The sequence below is a fragment of the Pelmatolapia mariae genome, linkage group LG1, assembly GCF_036321145.2.
Source record: "Pelmatolapia mariae isolate MD_Pm_ZW linkage group LG1, Pm_UMD_F_2, whole genome shotgun sequence".
Classification (NCBI taxonomy): domain Eukaryota; kingdom Metazoa; phylum Chordata; class Actinopteri; order Cichliformes; family Cichlidae; genus Pelmatolapia; species Pelmatolapia mariae.
In genome coordinates, this window is record NC_086227.1 from 9,774,435 (window position 1) to 9,783,382 (window position 8,948).

The following is an 8,948-nucleotide window of genomic DNA, read 5'->3' on the forward strand; positions in this document are numbered from 1 at the left end:
AAATAATAACACTAATACTACACCTTCAGTATTCTAAGCCATACCATGCTTGTGTTGTTTCACGTGTTATCTCTGTTTGTGTAATAGCTGTATGTGCATTTGCACATACCTTTTCTCCAAGTGTCACTTTAAACAAACATTTATTTTTTCAGGCTGAAGCTGAACCTGCTTGTATTGTTCTATTAATTGCTCAAATTTGTCCATCTTTTCTTTTTCTTGTTTTTATATTTTTTTCTGTATTTCATGTATTTTCTCATAGTACACTAAATGTGCCAGTTATGTTTCTAATCTCTTGTGGGGAAAAATGCTTGTATTGTAGATGTTAATGTTTAATGTTCTCCCATCTTAAGACTACATATATACATGTACTGTATATAATGTTATGTCCACTGAGCAAAGTGCTCATCACGGTGTCTTGATTACACCGTAGAAAGCTTTAATGAGGACAGTGATTTGATCAGTTTTCAGTAGTCAGTGGAAACACACATTCTTTTAACGTGTGTTTTCATATTGTTTGAAATACTGTAGACTGAAAATGCAATATCAAACACCCATTTCAATTTTACAACCCAAGTGTGTGTATTTTCTTTTTTTCTCTCCCTGTTTTCTTTTATAAAAAATATTTACATTTTATCATTATGCTTGCTTTTGTCTACACCTTACTGTTTTGAAAGGCAATTTAATGACAATAGTAAAACTTACATTTTTTGGAGTGTTCTGGGTTTAGCAAATATATGTGTAATGTTTTTGAAATATAGTAAGAAATCTTGTAAAAAAAAAATAAATAAATAAAAAAAAACAACTCTTTTACAACATTTCCACCCAAAAAATTTTGAAAAACAATTGTTTTGAATTTGTGGGAACTGATTTTTTAGCATCCCAGATGGAGGTGTAAATGATAAATTGACACCATGCAGGATCCTGTGTTTTAATTTCACAGATGTGTGTCCACAAATCCACTTGTGATAGATATTTAGTCTTAACTCTGTTTTTTTTTTTTTTGTTTTTTTAAATGGTTTGATTATTTGTTTTATTGCTATGATTATTCTGATTGTAACTCCTCTTTGTTTCATATACATGATGTGTGTAATTGAATCAAACTTAATATACAGACACGCACACATACGGAGTACACAGTTCAGCCAAGTGGAGCAGACATGAGTGGTCCATAATGTGAGTGTGAGCGTTATATAAGAGCATGACATCTAAAAATAGAAATGCAGCAACTGTAAACATGGATCTAAACTGTTGGCTTTAAGCCTTCAAAGGAGTCTGAATGAAAGTTAAATTAACCCAGCATCCCGCATGTAAAGTGCCTAAAGTGGTGACCGTGAGTCTGATGGTGAGTACGGCTGGCATGATAGTGAGTGGGTAAAAAGTGAAAGTCAAACCTGCAGCGCTGATAAATAATCGAGAAATATATCTGACTTTTTTCTTTCATTATTTTTTTTAAGCTCCTGATGAGTAAAATATGTTTATAAGAGGCACACGGACTTCTTTTAATAACACAATGTGCTGGACCATAGTAATTTAACACCACATGTTGAGAGACAGCGCCTTACTGTGATGTCATTGTTTTTGTTATTTTTGATACAGAAAAGTGTGACAAGATGATGAGATTTGTGTCCGTGCACTCTAAGACACTGTCTAGTTTTTGTACAACACACAAACATCACATTCTTCCATCAACTTTTACATTTTCCTTTTTTTCTTTTCGAGGATTTTACAGGAGATCAGTATAGATTTTATTTTGAATCTTTACGTCTGTCAGATTCAGCTTACACATGCACACACACACGCACACACACACACTCCGCAATACGTCATGTCCACTGGCTTTTATTAATGTGTAGTTCCATGTGAGTCTTTACAGCAAAGAATCACATTGGTGTGTGAATTCCTAATTCTTTACAACATGTGAACACAAAGGCTTATCTCCTCAAATCAAACATGCAAACTCAATGAAGACACACGATGCAGGATTTCACAAGGCTTTTATTAATCATCCATGTTGCTGCATAAAGACTTGAAATAACTTTATTTAAAGACAATAATAATGATAATAATACACACAGTTAATGACGTGCCACAAAATTGAAATTCGGTGTATATTAAGGGCAAAGGAGAAAATGAAATCACAGTCGGGAAATCTGTTTAAGTTTTACATATCACTGACTTTTTAAACACCTGAAAGAGAAAACAAGAAAGAAAGAGACTGAGCTGAAATGTAATGTTAATTTTAAAAGAATTGAATTACATAGCAAAGCAAAGAATCTTGAAGAAGAAAACAGGATTGTATAGCAAAGCACACACACACACAGACACACACACACACACACACCTCAGTAATAACTGGATACAGTTTGTCCACATGCTATTTGTGTCTTATCTTACCTGTTGTTACACTAAGGGAAACAGAAGTCTGTTATCATGGAGAAAATCTACACCTGAGTTAAATGTTATATGTTCAAGGTAACTCGTATTTGAATGCATTTATTATGGCACCCTTTACAAGGGAGTGTATCTATTGACATATTTATTTTTTGGAAATGCTCACTTCTCTTATTTTTATTTTAACTTACTCCATGCTAAGTGAGTTTCTCTGCAAACTGTAAATTTGTATAGTTTCTATGTAATTCTTGTTGTGTTTATCTGAAACCTTTCTGCCTGATACACAAATGTAGGTGCAGAACACATGCGTGTGGCTTTCAAGTATTTAGTGACATTTGCATAACAGTGTCCATGCAAAATCTCAACAAAGTAATCATATAAATCTCAGGATGCTGTGGGAAACTTTGCACGTTTTCTTCACTGCACTTTTGCACATAATGGCAGTGTCTCGAATCCAGGCATGCAGACATTCACTCTTACGTCTGAAAAGCCAACACTACAGCACAGACGCACATTAACTCGTAACGAAAATTTCATTCTGCCCGCTGTCATGAATTAACAGTGATTTTACGTCTAAGCAGGAAAAGCACTGCAAAACAAAAAAAGCTGGCATCGCTTAATACGTTTACAAACATTATTTCCATGGGATATCTCCTGTGGAGCTTGACGCAGACGTGTTTAACACATTTAAAACTACAAATCAGCTTCTCATTTGCGGTCCCATATGTCAGCAATGACGCATGCAGTACAGCCCTGTAGAAAAAGAGAGAAACACACACACACCACATCATTAATCTACATTTTTGTATATTTTCCAGTATAAAATTTCAGAATCCCTCTGTTTTCCTTAAATTATTAATTTGGTTTGTGAAAGACTTTTTTTTAAGTATGATGTCCTTCGCTGTTGAAAAGACCTTTTTAAGTATTTCTACCTTGTCCCTGTCCTTTCCCCAAACCTCCATCAACACACAATGACAAAAGACTGCCTTCTAACCAGTGTGTGTATATTTTGGAGCTATGCACTTTTACTTTTCTGTCAGCAGGTAAGCTGATTTAAGAGATGTCCTGGAGGGGAGGTACTGATAGGGAGTATTGTACATATTCTTCTAAACCAGGAGCTCATGACTTCATGAGATGCTGGAGCTAAGGAAGAGGGGTTTAGGGCATGGGGGTGGGGGGTGGGGGTCACTTCCTGCTTCTTTCACCCTGTGTGTGACCTCAGAATTCGATCCTGATTAAGGCAGGTTTAAAAAGTTTACCAAAATCATGGAACAATCACACAATCATCATAACATTGTGCAATGATCTGAAGACTCATATGTGTGGAGATCTGACGGTGTACGCATGGCAGTGTGGGTTGGAAAAAACAGGCACCCTACACAGGACTGTGTATTGGCATGTTATAAACACATTATGAATATTTGATTGTAAACACATTAAATGTGCCCCTTGTGCCTTTGTTAAATAGTCCAGTATTTAACAAAAGAGGGTAAAAGAAAAGTTTGCTTAAGCTGAATCAGTTTCCTTCTTGGAATGATCATAATGCGTTTTGATCCACAATAACAGACGGCGAACAAAAGAACAAGATGAATGAAAAAGAAGGGCATGTAAGATAAACGCAGCGAGTGTGTCTGTGTACGTGTCGAAGGTGACGATTACATCCTCACACCATGAGAACATTACCAGCTGATTTTGCAAAATAAAAAATAAAAAATAAATAAAATGAAAGACTTTACTCTTTACTTCCCTTTTACAGATTCCCTCACTTGGTTCCACCTGCTGACCTCATTGCGCTTTGGTCACTGCTGCTGTGTCTCATTGTCGAATGTGTGATGTGAAGAACCTGCGAGTACAAAAGGCAAAAAAAAAACCCAAGAACAATGACAAAAAGCGAATTAATGACAATAATGATAATAATAATAATGATAATAATAATAATAATAGTATGCTGAGGCAACATTATTGCCATAATAAAGACATTTTCTTTCATTTTTTGTGCCAGAATTGACACAATGGCGTACAGGTGCTTGTGAAGAGTAACGGGGTAAATGTATAGATATATACAGATATAAAGGAGTAGAAGTACACAGGGTGATACTAGTATGAATATCCACACCCAGTAAGCTGTAATTGTAAAAAGGAAAATGCATCAGAAGTCAAAACAGGGGAGTGGAAAAAGAAATGCTCAGCGTGTCACGGGAAGTGCCCTGTGATGCAGTTTACAGCAGCCAGTTTAGTTCACAGAACCATAAGCAAGGAATAGAGAAAAGATGTTTTAAACAAGCAAACTATTTAACAAAGAAATAAAATGAGAAACGAAGCACACACTGGACATCTTCTGTTTTTCCCTTTGACATCTATGCGCACACCTCACAACCCCGGACACTTTATTTAAGTTGGCAGATTTACGTGACTTTTTCCAGCTGCAGAAATGTTGAAAGATTTCTTTCATATATTCATTACTCACAGAATTTTGAGCTCATTTTTACCTCCTTCATCCAGACATGTGTCTGTCCAGTTTTCAGTTTATATACCAGATGCTTATTTGTGGGGGTTTTCTCTTTATGTCTTTATGGAACCCACCGAGTAATACCTCACAGCGCAGGCTGCAATTTTTGAATTTGAATTGAATTTAGTAACTCATATGAGGTTGGATGAGGTTTTACTGCTTTGTGTGATGTGACCCTTTTCCCCCTCCTGTACATTCATGTCGTGGAACATCCAAACTTAAGGTGCAGGTGTTTTAATGACACTGAGGGTTCATTTGAGGTCCTACAGAGAGCAGCACCAACCCTGAATGTGCTTGATCTTATCTTATTTTTTGTCTGTAGTCTTTAGAACTGCTTTTCTAGCCTTTGTGTTTATTTGTAATTCTATTTCTAATGACATGTGAATGTATTTCACACCAGCACATTCTTTTTGAGAAGATAGTTCTTTTATAAATAAGCAGAATGCATGTGTTCTTAATAGGAAGGGATGCCTCTGTAACCCACACTGTAAATCTCATTTTGCTATCTTAAACACAGGACTCCAAGTAAGTTTTGGCAAAGTCGCGCACGTAAACCAAAACTCAGAGTGTTTAAAGGAGACACAAAAATGTGTGTGTCTGTGTGTTGTTAGATTAAACCACTTTTGTTTGTCTGGAACTGTCTTTTAAACGAGCGTCAGACATGGCTTTGGGAAACATCAAGATAGAGATTGGAGCAATTCCAGTGAGCTCAAAAACTTTTCCAAATATAAGTATATGATTACAAAGAAATGCATTCAGTTGGTGACGTAATGTTTATGCAGAATAACTAAATCAATAATTTAAAGAAAAAAAACTATTAGTAGAGGATAAATTGTTTATTTATAGCACAACAGAAAAACACTGCATAATTATGCTGTGTGAGAGTTTGGATAGTGGGTTCTGAGGTGCAAGACAGCACTCCTTATTGTTTTGTTTTCCTTCCCTCTGTTCACTCAGTGCTGCATCAAAGCAGGAGGTGCAAGAGATTCATGTGTTTAAAAAAAATCTAAATGAAATGTGTAAAAACACCTTGTTACAACTGAGCACTCTGTGTGTGTGTGTGTGCGTGTGTGTGTGTGTGTGTGTGTGTGTGTGTGTGTGTGTGTGTCTAATGAAAGCATGGTCACACTTGTACACTTTGTGATCCCAAATCTCATTCTTCCAACACACCACAGAGCCTGACAGCAGCAATGTGACTTCTCAGTCTCAACAACACGAACGATGTTTGGATCCTCCACAAATGCTTTTTGGGGTAAGGGCTTCCCAGGTTCATGTATGCACAGCAAGCCCAGACCGCAAAAAGATTCGTGACGGACAACTGCAATAGCTTCAGAAAAAAGAAGAAAGAAAGAAAAAGAAAAAAAAAAACTCCAGTCACCGATTCCTCGGGGTCTTCATCCTCAAAGTGTTTTCAGATTTCGGAAAGAAAGAAAAAATGGAGAAGAAAAGAAACGTTGCTCATTAGGGCGATTTTTGCACATGATCACGAGCTTAGATGACTTCCCAGCGAAGACGTACCTAGCAAAATTGAGCTCGAATCCGCTGGATCGGCATAGCTTCGCAACAGCGCGAATCCTTGTTATTAAAAAAGAGCGGCGACGAAGAGAGGCGGCATCTCATTGCTGTTATAGACTTTAACACGCAGCAGAGGATGGCAGCGAGCTGATTGGACGGGACGAGTCGCCATCGACCAATAGCGACGTAAAGGAAAGGAGCACCTAACCAGGAGGCCGAAGCACCTGACAGTTTTTCATGACCAGCCCCCCACCCCACCGCCTCCGAAACACCCCCTCCCAAACAACGTTCACTACGGACATTGGTGTGACACTCAGTCCAAAAAATAATAAATATTATTATTATTTTTTTAATCCATCACATCAGCTGAAAGCGCGCGAGAAAACGTCGTGATGTGATTGCACCACTTGTGGATCCCTTTCAGTGATGCTGCAAAAAAAAAAAAAAAAACAACTACCATACCCCCCTCCCATTCAGTACCATTAATAATAAAGTTTTCTTTATTTGCAAACGCTTAATTTGGCCCCAGACTTCCAGCTGCCGAACCAAGGGGCCCTACCCTCGCTTCGTTTTCATTGGGCCGTCCAGCCGTTCATTCGTGGACGCCTCTCCCAGCCGGTCACGATTCCCCCCATCTGTCTCGAGCGCACCGAAGCCAGACGCCACTGACGCAGCACGCGCCTTACTCACTTTCAGCAGTCACGACTCGAGACTCATCGTGCACGGAAGAGGGGGGGAATCTGCAAAGAAGGATCAAATTGTAAAGGTTGCGCTATATTTGAGTATCTGAGGCGGATTGCTGCCTGAGCTGCTCACCCTGCAGCGTAAGCAATAGGAATGGGGGGGGTGGAGAAAAAATAGCGAAAAGATAATAGAGCTTTCCACTACCAATTAAAGACAAAAAAGAGGAAAAGGCAAGCAGAGAGAAGTAATCACCCTAAAAGCCCACTGTGAAAAACGTAGTGCACCAAGCTACAACTAGAGTGTAAAAAGAAGCAAAAGCCAGTCTTAAAGCACTTCAGCACCACCAACACGGGGACAGCTCCCCACTCGCTCTAACAGCCTTCGTCTACCGCGAAAGGCTTGAGATTAACGTCACGAAGTGCCGCTAATAAGAGCAACAATGGCAACATTATTTCGAGCAGACCGGCAAAAAGACACATCCACCCCCCTTTTTAAGCATAGCTGAGGGTGATCCCCGCGTAGTTGCAAACGCGGACTGCTTTGATATCCCTTCAAGCATGCGGCAAAAATAGCAGAAATCCACACAAAACACTCGTGACACGGCGTTTTTTGTTTGTTTGTTTTTTCAAACATTTGCGGTTCCCTCATCTTTTACAGCACTGTGAATAGAAACACTATAGCAAACGGCTTTCTTTCTTAGCAAAGCATTTAAAACAGAAAAAAAAAATCAATCAGGCAGGTACAGAAAGGTATATAGCCTACAACTCACCATTGTAGCAGCGGAGCCTCCTTTAAAAATACGAAAAGTGGCGCAAAAAGAGGACCCCCCAAATAAAACGCCTCTTTTCTTCTTCTTCTTCTTTTTATCAACCATAAAATGTGCTCCGGCTTTCCGCTTCTTCACTGTACTCTTGAATGGTGTGCCTTTTATAGGAGTGATGCCCCCTATCTATTTCTGGATCACGATCCAACCCCGTTTCTATTTTTAGCTCGCGCGTGATGAAAAAAGAAAAGCTCGCAGAGGTTCCTTGGAGGAATTTCGAGCGCGTGCGGGCTGTTTGAGAACTGGCGCGAGCTCCCGCTTCTCCCTCCTTGTTGCACTGCCACGCGCGCGTGCACGCCCGCATGTCTTCCCTAATATACACTGTGGAGAAAAAAGGAAAGAAAAGAAAAAGAAGACATGGGGGAAAAGATGCGATTTGATTTAAACCGAATGGCGAAAGAAGGCAGAAATAGGCTTTTGATTTTATTTATTTATTTTTTATTAATTCATGGTGTTGCCGCTGGAAGCACGGTTCCTGTAACCCCCTCGCGCCCCGCCAACCACAACACACGCGCGCGGACGCCCCACAGCCTATCAAATGTGACTATAAAATAATGTGGTTAAAAACGCGCTAACCAGGCTTTAGCTTTAGCACAAGAGGTCATTTTTTATGCAGCCCGCTTTATGTTTAACGCCAATAACAAATTGAGTTATTTAGCAGACTTCCTTCTCCTGTGGGCTGCGTCAGTCACTCGGCATTGACGTCAGGTGGAGAATCTCCCACTTTGAAGGTGGAAGCAGGAGCCTCCATTGCCTACGTTGAGCCTAAAGACCAGCGAAGCTCTGCAAATGTAAAATACCTGCGGGTGATACGGAAAGGCCACGGTCTAATGTAATGTCAGAGCTCTGTGTCGTGTCACTGGGAGTAAAAGCCGGCTGCACGAGAATAAAAACATGAGCTCGGTTGGTCAACTTGAGACAACACCAGCCGTCAGATGTGTCCTGTCGGCTCTTATTTTACAGCACAAGGCCCGTGAAGGTGGTAAAGGTCCTTAAAACGACTGTGGGTTGGTTTTACCCTTTCAG

The 8,948-nt window shown here is 39.5% G+C and overlaps 1 long non-coding RNA gene across 1 annotated transcript; it reads right to left on the reverse strand.

Annotated features, from left to right (window-relative positions):
• Positions 1-1,977: 1,977 nt before the first annotated feature.
• Positions 1,978-8,231, reverse strand: LOC134625881 (uncharacterized). Its single transcript, XR_010093781.1, has 2 exons — positions 7,869-8,231; positions 1,978-4,234 (listed from the first exon to the last, which is right to left on the reverse strand). It is a non-coding gene; the product is annotated as an uncharacterized LOC134625881 (long non-coding RNA).
• Between the last annotated feature and the right edge of the window lie 717 nt (positions 8,232-8,948).